The 12,013-nt window shown below is 40.5% G+C and overlaps 1 long non-coding RNA gene across 3 annotated transcripts in view; it reads left to right on the forward strand.

Annotated features, from left to right (window-relative positions):
• LOC103280079 (uncharacterized) overlaps positions 1-12,013 on the forward strand; it is a 69,091-nt gene that overhangs the window by 54,408 nt on the left and 2,670 nt on the right. For 2 of the 3 annotated variants that reach the window (XR_010002518.1, XR_010002511.1), the window contains exon 1: positions 10,529-10,929. The exons of the other annotated variant lie outside the window; for it this stretch is intronic. This is a non-coding gene — a long non-coding RNA (uncharacterized LOC103280079). Of the gene's footprint in view, positions 1-10,528; positions 10,930-12,013 lie in introns of those variants that run through there. 3 annotated transcript variants of the gene reach the window in all.

Consider the following 12,013-nt stretch of genomic DNA (forward strand, 5'->3'; position numbering starts at 1 on the left):
AATTGTTGATTTTAGCTGGTTCTTGTAAGCCGCTCCGAGCCCTAGGGGAGTGGCGGCATATAAGTTTGTAAAATAAATAAATAAATAAATAAATACAGTAATTACTACATTGCATTACTGTGTATTAAACTACTTTTTCTGTCAAATTTGTTGTATAACATGATGTTTTGGTGCTTAATTTGTAAAATCATAACCTAATTTGATGTTTAATAGGCGTTTTCTTAATCCTTTCTTATTATCCAACATATTAGCTTATCCAACATTCTGCTGGCCCGTTTATGTTTGATAAGTGAGACTCTACTGTAATATTACCATATAATGATATAGTACAATATAGTAATTTAATGCTTATATTGTGCTAAGCTAATAATATATTGTATGTACATTTGATTTGTAAGCCACTATAAATGTAGTAAATAAATAAATACATAATAAGAGAAGCCTCCCACATGATGGTAACAAATCTGGGTGTCCCCTGGGCAACGTCTTTGTAGACAGACAATTCTCTCACACCAGAAGCGACTTGCAGTATGTTCTCAATTCACTTCTGATGCAAAATAATAATAATAACAACACCAGAGGCACCCCAATGAGATTGAGACCTGGGGAATGTGATGTGACCGGCACATTAGAAGAGGTTATAAAGTGCAAAATACAATAAAATGACATGGAAGGATGCCAACCCCAGCCCAGCACTTGCCACTTGAGGCTATATCATAGCAGAGCTAACCCTGATATAAAATGGGACTTACCTGGTGTTGAGATGTAAAATAGCCAAAAGGCAATCCAGAAAAACCGAGGAAGCATCTTCATGGTCTGTCGATTTTGCTCTGGAGAGATTTCCAGTTTCCTTTCACAGCTGGTACTGCAAAGGGTCTTTTAAGACTGAAGAATATGTGGGTAGGAACTGAGTTCTTGGTGGAATTATCGGTTGGACTACGTCTGCCGATTTCACCTTCTTATGGTGAGACTGGAGTGCAACAGAAAAGCTTATATCCTCCGAACAATAGATGAGGCTCACCAGTAAAGCCAATGAAGGGGAAAAACCAAGACACGGTCTTTGTCAGAGTTCCAGGATGAGGCACAGCTTCTTAAGTGACTCAGCTGATAAGCAAAGACTTCTTCAAGGTGGGCTGGAACTTCGTTACCTTGATAAACTTTTACTCACTGGGTTGGAGGTCAACATGACAACCGAAATGGCTACAGTCCACTTCCTATACGATGACAAGAAATATTAGTCGGTGTCCTGTTCATGGATTATGATATTGTACATTTGTCTCATGACATGGCAATTAACCTTTGTAGTCATTGTGGAAGTTAGGAGTCTCTTCTGATCGTACAATGGTCAAAGGTGCCACTCAACCTATATTTTGATTTCCCGAATGGAAATCAGACAGTATCTCTTGATGGAGCTTAGCGCATGATGTTGTAGCTGTCCTGTGGTCACATTGTATTTGACTCATGATTGGATCATCTCTTCCCATTGATGGAAAAAAAAAAACGCCACTGAATCCAGTATCGTTATTGTTATGCCACTCATCTTTGTGTTTTTATTTTCTTCTGCAGCAGTATTCAGTATTGACATGAATGAAGGTCTTGAGAGAAGGTTAACACAGCGTGAAGGCACAATTGCAGCAAAACAGGGAAAAACATAAAGAGATTTTTAAAAATCCCGCTGTGTTGGACAGGGCAAATGGGAAGTGAAGCTGTTTGTAAAAGTGATTGTGGGAAATTTGTTGCAGCAAGGCATGAAATTGATTACTCCTATAATGGTATGTTTCTACGTGTGAAAAAGATCTTGGAGTCCTTGTGGACAAGTTAAACATGAGCCAACAATGTGATGCGGCAGCTAAAAAAGCCAATGGGATTTTGGCCTGCATCAATAGGAGTCTAGTCATAGAATCTACACGCTCTACGTGGGGCTTCCCTTGAAGACGGCCCAGAAATTACAATTGGTCCAACGCTCGGCAGCCAGATTAATAACGGGGGCGAGTTACAGGGAGAGATCCACTCCCCTGTTTAAGGAGCTCCACTGGCTGCCGTTCATTTTCCGGTCCCAATTCAAGGTGCAGACTATCATCTATAAAGCCCTAAATGGTTTGGGACCCACCTACCTCCGTGACCGTATTTCCTTTCATAAACCTGCCCAATCTTTACGATCATCCGGGGAGGCCCTTTTAGCACCACTGTCTTTATCCCAGGCCCGCCTTGTGAGTACAAGGGAGAGGGCCTTTTCTGCTGTGGCCCCCCGATTGTGGAACTCACTACCTACTGAAATTAGGCAAGCTCCCACGCTGTTAGATTTTAGGAAAGACTTGAAAACATGGCTCTTCCGCTGTGCCTTTGGTGAGTAACTTCTGTTATTTCTGTGTTACTCCCACCCCGAACATCTATCCTCTAGATAACCCCACTTCCATATGTCCCTGCCCGCAGTGGAGTACCCCTATGTCCCTCTCACTCCAGGTTTTATCTTTGTGTTCACGTGGCCTGCCCTTGTTTTACTGTTTTTTGATTTCTTGATGTTGATGCATTTATTGTATTTTTAATGGTGCTATGTTATGTTGTTTTATATTTTGTTATATTGTATTGCTCTGGGCATGGCCCCATGTTAGCCGCCCCGAGTCCCCGTTGGGGAGATGGTGGCGGGGTATAAATAAAGTTTTATTATTATTATTATTATTATCACAGAATAATAGAGTGGGAAGAGACCATATGGGCCATCCAGTCCAACCCCCATTTTGCCAAGAAGCAGGAAATCACATTCAAAGCACCCCCAATAGATGGCCATCCAGCCTCTGCTTAAAAGCCTCCAAAGAAGTAGCCTCCACCACAGTCCGGGGCAGAGAGTTCCACTGTCGAACAGCTCTCACAGTGAGGAAGTTCTTCCTGATGTTCAGGTGGAATCTCCTTTCCTGTAGTTTGAAGCCATTGTTCCGCATCCTAGTCTCCAGGGCAGCAGAAAACAAGCTTGCTCCCTCCTCCCTATGACTTCCCCTCTTCTGCAGGCTAAATATGCCAAGCTCTTTAAGCCACTCCTCATAGGGCTTGTTCTCCAGACCCTTGATCATTTGAGTCACCCTCCTATGGACACATTCCAGCTTGTCAATGTCTCCCTTAAATCGCGGTGCCCAGAATTGGACACAGTATTCCAGGTGTGGTCTGACCAAGGCAGAATAGAGGGGGAGCATGACTTCCCTGGATCTAGACACCCTCTATTCTGCCTTGGTCAGACCACACCTGGAATCACACTGTGTCCAATTCTGGGCACCACAACTTAAGGGAGATGTCAACAAGCTGGAATGTGTCCAGAGGAGGGTGACTCAAATGATCAAGAGTCTGGAGAACAAGCCCTATGAGGAGCTGCTTAAAGAGCTGAGCATGTTTGGTTTGCAGTAGAGAAGTCTGAGAGGAGACATGATGGCCATGTATCAAGATGTGAGGGGAAGTCATAGGGAGGAGGGAGCAAGCTTGTTTTCTGCTGCCCTGGAGACTAGGATGTGGAAGAATGGCTTCAAACTACTGGAAAGGCGATTCCACTTAAACATTAAGAACTTCCTGACTGTGAGAGCTGTTCAGCAGTGAAACTCTCTGCACCAGAGTGTGGTGGAGGCTCCTTCTCTGGAGGCTTTTAAACAGAGTCTGGATGGCCATCTGTCAGGGTGCTTTGAATGCAATTATCCTGCTTCTTGGCAGAATGGGGTTGCACCGGATGGCCCATGAGGTCTCTTCCAACTCTATGGCTCTTTGATTCTATTCTTAATGTGATTGAGAAAAGGTAATAGGCTGGTTTGGTAAAGTCTATAGTTACAATCATGGAGCTATTGCCATGGTCATAACTGCTCCTTCAGGCATCAGTCATGCAAAGAAAAAGGGATTCTGTCAACTGGTGGTCAGGTTGGCAATAGAAACAGTGAGGCTGTTACAACCAGGATCCTAGCTGCATGACCTTGTTGCAGCTTTGCTGGTAGGCAGGAGTGGGGTAGAACATGATCAGATTGCCAGAAGAATGAATACCCTTTTCTTCACGTGGTTCGTGTCCATTGAAGTAGGTTTGGGAGTGTCTGTCTGAGAGACATTAATTGACTACAAGGTTGTTACATAAATAAGTACAGAACGGTCCCCATAATCACAGAGCCTTTCTTGATACCTTAGAAACTCAATGACTTTCCTTGGAAAAAGCTCAGAGTTCAGAGATTCCCTTTATGCATCCCTTGACTCCTAAGGTTTGTGTAAATACAGCTATCAGCATGGGTGCAATCTCTTCAATCTTGAAAAGAACAGTTGATAACAAGGAACACTGTGGGGGAAGTGTCTCAGTCAGAGTCAGAATTTGTTGAATACTGCAATAAGTTTCTTGTTTTGAGAATGTGTGGTTTAAATTCAGTGGTCTTCTGCAGTTTTTGAAGCGCTTCACTCATTTTAAAAATTTAATTGGTGGTTGTATATCTGCTGTCATCATTAAAAAAGGTGAGCAAATATCTGTTCTCATCAAGAGATGTCATGAAAACAGCTAGCTCAGAAGAAAAGACAATAATGATTGGGAAAGCAGATGATGGTGGGAAAAGACCAAGACTGCTTTCCAGATTCAAAGACTACATCAAGAAGCTCGGGCTGCCCTGAGTGCGCAAGACCTGAGCAGGGCTGTGAATGTCAGGGTGACCTGGACACCTCTTATTCATAGGGTCCCAGAAGTTTAACTCGACTTGAAGGCAATTAAGAACAACAGGCATTGCTATGAATCAGCTCTAGAGGATGCCGTGTCTCCCTCTTACCCTGCCTGGTTCCCTTTGCTTTTCACTTGTAGCAACCTTTGCCTTTCTTCATCACATCAAGATTTCGTCTGTAGGTCTTTCATGAAATCTGCTGCTAAAAGTTGTCATGGCACTCATATCTCGTATCCTATCTTCCTGTGCCACAGTCTAAGACAATTCCCATTGTTGTTGACTACACATGCTTTCATCGCTTGGCAAGTTTTTGTGAAGTCTTGGCACTGCTGTTTCAGCTTCTTTGCTTTAGTTTCCCCAATTATTATTATTATTATTATTATTATTATTATTATTATTATTATTATTAATAATAATAATAATAATAATCAAATGCAATTAAGGCCAAGATCGAAAAATCAGCTGATGACCCAAAATGCAGACTCTGCAAGGAAGCTGACAAAACCATTGATCATATCCTCAGCTGCTGTAAGAAAATTGCACAGACAGACTACAAACAGAGGCACAACTATGTGGCCCAAATGATTCATTGGAACTTATGCCACCAGTAAAGAACTGGTGGGATCACAAATCTGCAAAAGTATTGGAGAATGAGCACACAAAGATACTGTGGGACTTCCGAAACCAGACTGACAAAGTTCTGGAACACAACACACCAGACATCACAGTTGTGGAAAGGAAAAAGGTTTGGATCATTGATGTCGCCATCCCAGGTGACAGTCGCATTGACGAAAAACAACAGGAAAAACTCAGCCGCTCTCAGGACCTCAAGATTGAATTTCAAAGACTCCAGAAACCAGTACAGGTGGTCCCGGTGGTGATGGGCACATTGGGTGCCGTGCCAAAAGATCTCAGCTGGCATTTGGAAACAATAGACATTGACAAAATCACGATTTGCCAACTGCAAAAGACCACCCCACTGGAATCTGCGTGCACCATCTGAAAATACATCACAAAGTCCTAGACACTTGGGAAGTGTTCGACTTGTGATTTTGTGATACGAAATCCAGCATATCTATCTTGTTTGCTGTGTAATAATAATAATAATAATAATAATAATAATAATAATAATAATAATAATAATAATAATAATACTTTATTTATATACTGCCCTATCTCCCGGATGGGACTCAGGACGGTTTCCAATCATAAAAACAACACAAACATTACATAGCAACATAATAACACATGATTAAGCAAAGTAAAACAATACAATTATATAGCAATAAATAACACTTACACGATCTGATCAAGGGGACGGGAACCATAAACCCAATATATTTAGGCTAGATAAATATTGTGCAATATATTCAGGCCCAGAAATCGGCGGTATTCCAATGTAATTACTCAAAAACCTGCCGATACCACCAATTTATAGGTTTTCCTAACAGTGTAGATACCTCCATTTGTATTAGTTATGGGGTGGAGCATAAAATCCACCTAGAGGCCAGCCTTAGTTGGTTTATTCCTTTTGCCTGCACAGAGCTCTCTTGCCAGACTCCTCATTTTTCTGCAGTAGCGCTACAGAGACTAGTGGCCTGGTCATTGTCTGGTAATCCTAGGCCCAGGCAATCCAAAACAGGCATCCTTAGCACCTGCATTCAGCAGTATTCATATACCATGAGTCCCAGAGACAACAGAAGCTTTTGGTCAGCCAAAGCTCCACAAAGAAAGGTTGAGACAGTTTATAAGCATCTGCTTGTAAACCATCACTTTGCATCAGAGGCAAAAGACTTTCAAAGACTCCAGAGAGATGACTGCAACCAGCAAAATCTTCTTTTGTAATGTATTGTTTTAAGCTATTTTATAATAGTCCTGGATGGAGTTAACCCTTTATTCATCTTGTTTTCAGTAAACTCATTTTGGTTATCTTTTCACCTTGCCTAAAGTGCCTCTGTATGTTAAAGGTCTTGATTTTAACAGAAGGTATACAGATAGCCCCCGGGTAAAGCCAGACACTGTAGTTTTTCTCAAAGGCTTGTTGTGCCATCACCCTTTTACAAATTCAATCAGACAATTTGTAAATCTTTATTTGCAGGTGCCTGCATTATGCAGTTCCCTTCAAATGAAAGATGCATGATTTGTTGATTTTGAATTCAGTTTTGTTTTCTTCATATTCAAAATCATTTTGTCCATTTTGTAACTTTCATAGAGTTGTTTCTTTTTCTACCACTTGATTTCCATTCTTTCTTCCAACAATTCCTGTTGTGTTTTAAATTTATGTTGATCTTTTAAAAACACCTTTAAATCTCTGTATGGTATCCATTTTTTACATTTGTTGTGCTATCTAAGTTATAAAATGCTTCCTGAATGGAAATCCAAAGTAGTTTTATTATCATCCAATCTTGATTTAAATTGTTCAGTTTGGAGGCGAGAAAATCGAATGGGGACATGATAGCTGTATTTAAATATTAAAAAGGAGGCCATGTTGAGAAGGAAGGAAATCTGTTTTCTGCTACTTCAGAGACTAGGAAACAACAATAGCACAATTAATTCAAACTACAAGAAAAGGGATTCCATTAGGAAAAAAATTTGATTGTAAGAGTTGTTTCCACTAGGTTCCGAGACGAACTTAGCAGCAATTGTACCCTAAAAACTTTATCAACACGAACCCTTTAATCAATATATCAACTTGAAGATTTTTGTGTGTTAACTTGTATCTTTTGTGTACTATGCCAATTCCTGAAGATATAAAATGTATAAGTTGCATCAAATGAATGTATTAAAATATATCTTGAAGGCAGCTATCTTCCTGTGCCCCCAGTTTGCATAATCCCTTGAGAACAGATATTGTGGCCAGGATCACTCTAGCTATTTCCCAAGGCAGATAACAATAAAATTTTGTATATATGTGTAAGACAGATGATCCCCTTTGTCAGTAGAATGAGTTCAGGAAGTTTGTCTATTCAGTTGAGGCTCAGGGTATGTTGCCCCCATAGAAGAGGGGACTCAGCAAACATGGATTCATTAACTTTCTGATTGGGCAGCCAAGCCCCTGATTATCTGAAACTACTATCTTTCTTTCTTGAGTCTTTCACCTTTTGTCTTGCATGGAACTGAACCCTTGAGTTAATCAGAGATTCATCAGCATATCCACGTCACCATTTCCTCCAAGTTTATGTCCTCCCAGGAGGCAACCCTAGAAAGGATTGGTCCTTTAAACTGACCAACTATCAGCAACATTTCTTCCTGCCAAGGGAATGTTCTCCTGCAGGCTATGAAATCAGGGGAACACCCAGCCAGTCCTGGTTTGGATACTGGCCTACCTCTCTTCTCAGCATCAGGGGAGGAAATGGGAAGTCTGAATAGTTGTCAGAACTGTGTTTTCTCTGTGAATTTGTGCTTGTATTGTTTGAAGCGTATTGCTTGTACTTGCATCGTATTTGGCTAAATTGTAATAAACTTCTGTAGCTTTGCCGACAACCCAGAGTGCTTATTCTCAATCTGGGTTGATCTGGTTTAGGGGAAGATTACCACACAGAGACTTCCTCATCTGATGTCTAACTGAAATCTATTCATAAGAGTGTGGTGGAATCTTCTTCTTTGGAGGTTTTTAAACAGAGACCCGATGGCTATCTATCGGGAAGCCTTGGTTATGTTTTCCTGCATGGCAGAATGGGGTTGAACTATATGACTCTTGTGGTTGCTTCCAACTTTATGATTCTATGAGATCTTCATTTTAGAAGTGTACAGCAGGGGGCAATATGTCTTCTTTTTGTTGGCTGCAAAAGTTCCAAAACCACCTTGAGGTTTCAAAGACCTTGCCAGTTTCCTTTTTGACATTGGAATCATATGTGATCTTTAACACAATGTAGCACTGTAGCATTATATAGCAGAGGCAGAAAGATTGTTCAGTTATAAAGGTGCATAATACGACACTGGTAAATGTGTCCCATGCACATTGGCACTGGGTGCTCACTGAGACCAATGCAATGCACATCTGGACTAATGTGGTGCACTTCATTCCCATTGCACATTGGACACCAATATAGAATGAGGATTTTACCAGCTCTCCCATATAGTAAATATGTGTTATATTACTGGAGTGGATATGTTACATAACTGTGCAGTTGTAATTCAAGACACAAATTCCAACAGGATTCCAGCCTATCAAGCTAGTTCTTGGAGCTAGAGAGGTGTGTTGTTGAAAAATCGACCCCCCCCCTCTGAAAAGATGAATTAAATACATGATTTTTATGTTATATATGTCTCCATACAAGTTCAGCAGTTGCAAAATCTTTCTGTTCCAGAAGAATTTACTCTTCTCCATCACACAGTCTTGCCTTCTTCCCTTTCTAGCTCACCCATCGGCTTAATTTCTCATCATACAGGCTGGCAATGTCTCCTTAAATGCCACAATTTTAAATCATTCCTTTCAATGGGATTTCTCTCTCTTCTCTTTGAATCTCTTCTCTTGATGGGTCCAGTACACTTTTAACACTCCTTTCCATGTTTTCCCTTTGAATCCATCCTCTAGAGGAGATCCACACACTTTTGACACTTCTTTCCATGATCTTTCCCTGCTTTGAATCCCTTCTCTTGAGACACCAATTTCTATGGGATCTTTTGCCCCAAAGCCCCTTTCACTAAAGGAGATGATGTGCCCCTCTTTAAAACACTTATTTTAATGGGACCCATGCCATCTTTAAACCACTAATAGAGTTAGAAGGAGCATTAGTAAACTGCCCACTTTCACATCACTCGTAAAATGATCTAAAACTGAGAAATCCAACAGTTCCCATTCCACCTTAAAACAAGTGCCTTAAGCTGTTTCTATATGATTGGGGAGCTCTAGAGTTGATTGCTCCCCACTCTAAAACCTCAGTATCTACACACTTCAGAAACAGAGTCCCATGGCAATTGACGGGAGTACTCAGGAATCATTTGGTGAGCTCCATGGGGCTCCATCTTTAAAATATCTTTAAAGTGCATAGAAATGTGCCTACAAAATTAATCCTCTAAAATTCACAAGATCATCATAAGTTGATAGACATTTGATGGAACACAGACCAACACAGAGACAACTCACTTGAGAGTCAGGTGGCATAGTGGTTTAAGTGTTGGAACCCTTTCTCTGTCGTGGAAATCCGTGGTGACTTTGGGCATTTCTCAGCCTTTGCAGAAGATGAAGACAAAATTCATATGGATGAATTTGACAAGAAAACCCTCAGAGAAGGGCACCAGAAGTCTGGGTCAACCTGAAGGCCCTCAACAAACTGTACCTGCCTCTAAAATTCAGTACTGAACATGAATGAACAATAAACCTGAGAGAAAAAAAGGAAATCAGATAAGCTAACCCAGTAAAGACAGCACAAGTTTGGCCATTGAAAAGGAAAGCTTAAGAAATGTGGAGGCTGGTGAAAAGACCAAAAAATCATTTCCTGGGTGCATTTCAAAAGAAAAATTCAATTGTCTTTAGAAAGTTCAAGATTTTTTTTGTTTATTTACATAAGCTTACCTGTCCTGGTTGTTTTATTTTATGAGAGTTTATAGATAACCAGTTTGTAGAAACATGTTGAACTGCTCTTTTGTGTGTGTTTGTGTGTGTGTGTTATACGAACCTGTCTCCATACTTTCCATAGTATTTCTGCTTCTACTGCCATTTTCATTTGTTAAAGAAATCATGACTATGAACACATCTATTTTGTTAACTGATGTATACTTCTATCTATTTCAGTTAGTCAATCAATAATGTTATCTGTGCAGGCTTGGCTATGGAAATCACAATAGCAACCCCCTCACCCTAAAGGAAGTCCAAGGCTGATTCAAGTTGCAGAGGAGGTGAATCAGCATGAAACTGGTTTAGCACCAGAGAAGACTGACCCGTTCCAGAACTGATTTTGAAAGGACAGCTTGAGGCAGGATATTCATCCCTCTATTGAATATTGTAATATTCAATAGAGGGATGTGAAAAAAAAACTTACAAGGCAAATATTCTGAAGGATTTGTAGCAAAATCAAACTGATACATGAAGTTCACAGGAAAAAGCTTGGGGAGAGATGTTGACATCTTTTTGAACTTTTTAAAGGAGAGTTACAAGAAAGACCTGTTTGTAGTTATGTATGTTTCAACATTTCTCTAAGACTGCAATCCTATAAATAGAGAAAACATTGAGAATTTGGAGAGATCGCAGATAAGACATCCACCATGAAAAGTCTCTACCTTCTCCTTGCTGTCACTGTCCTCCTCTTCCATGTTGCTTCAGGTAAAAAGAGGGGTCAACTTGGTTACCTGTAAATAAATATCCTACTTATGTATGAAGGGGAAAATATATAAATTTTAAGGAAGTGTAAGAATTGGATCTCTCCTTCCTTTCCTTGCTCCCTCCCTCCTTCTGTCCTAACATTTCCATCCCATTTTTCATCAGAAAGAGCTCTCAGATACTCACAAAAATTAGTGGTTCTATGAGCTCCAATATGGGACAATTTTACTGATTCCTTTTTATGATTGATGGAATGCTTAGAAAGACAATGTTTGTCAAGTACTTTGAATATTTAAAAGAATGACATTATGCTGTTATTCCACACTGACTGCCCTAAGCCCCCTCAGGGGGATAGGTATGGGATATAAATAAAGTTGTTATTTTTATTATTATGACACAGCAAACAAGATAGATATGCTGGATTTCATATCACAGAATCACAAGTCGAACACTTCCCAAGCGTTTAGGACTGTGTGATGTATTTTTGGATGATGTGCACAGATCCCAGTAGGGTGGCCTTTTGCAGTTGACAGATAGTAATTTTGTCAATGTCTATTGTTTCCAAATGCCGGCTGAGATCTTTTGGCACAGCACCCAATGTGCCAATCACCACCGGCACCACCTGCACTGGTTTCTGCCAGGGTCTTTGAAGTTCAATCTTGAGGTCCTGATAGCGGCTGAGTTTTTTCCTGTTGTTTTTCGTCAATGCGACTGTCTCCTGGGATGGCAACATCAATGATCCAAACCTTTTTCTTTTCCACAACTGTGATGTCTGGTGTGTTGTGTTCCAGAACTTTCTCAGTCTGGATTCAAAAGTCCCACAGTATCTTTGGGTGCTCATTTTCCAATACTTTTGCAGGTTTGTGATCCCACCAGTTCTTTGCTGCTGGCAGGTGGTACTTGAGGCATAAGTTCCAATGAATCATTTGGGCCATATAGTTGTGCCTCTATTTGTAGTCTGTATGTGCAATTTTCTTACAGCAGCTGAGGATATGATCAATGGTTTCATCAGCTTCCTTGCAGAGTCTGCATTTTGGGTCATCAGCTGATTTTTCGATCTTGGCCTTAATTGCATTTGTTCTGATGG

Source organism: Anolis carolinensis, chromosome 1 (assembly GCF_035594765.1).
Source record: "Anolis carolinensis isolate JA03-04 chromosome 1, rAnoCar3.1.pri, whole genome shotgun sequence".
NCBI lineage: Eukaryota > Metazoa > Chordata > Lepidosauria > Squamata > Dactyloidae > Anolis > Anolis carolinensis.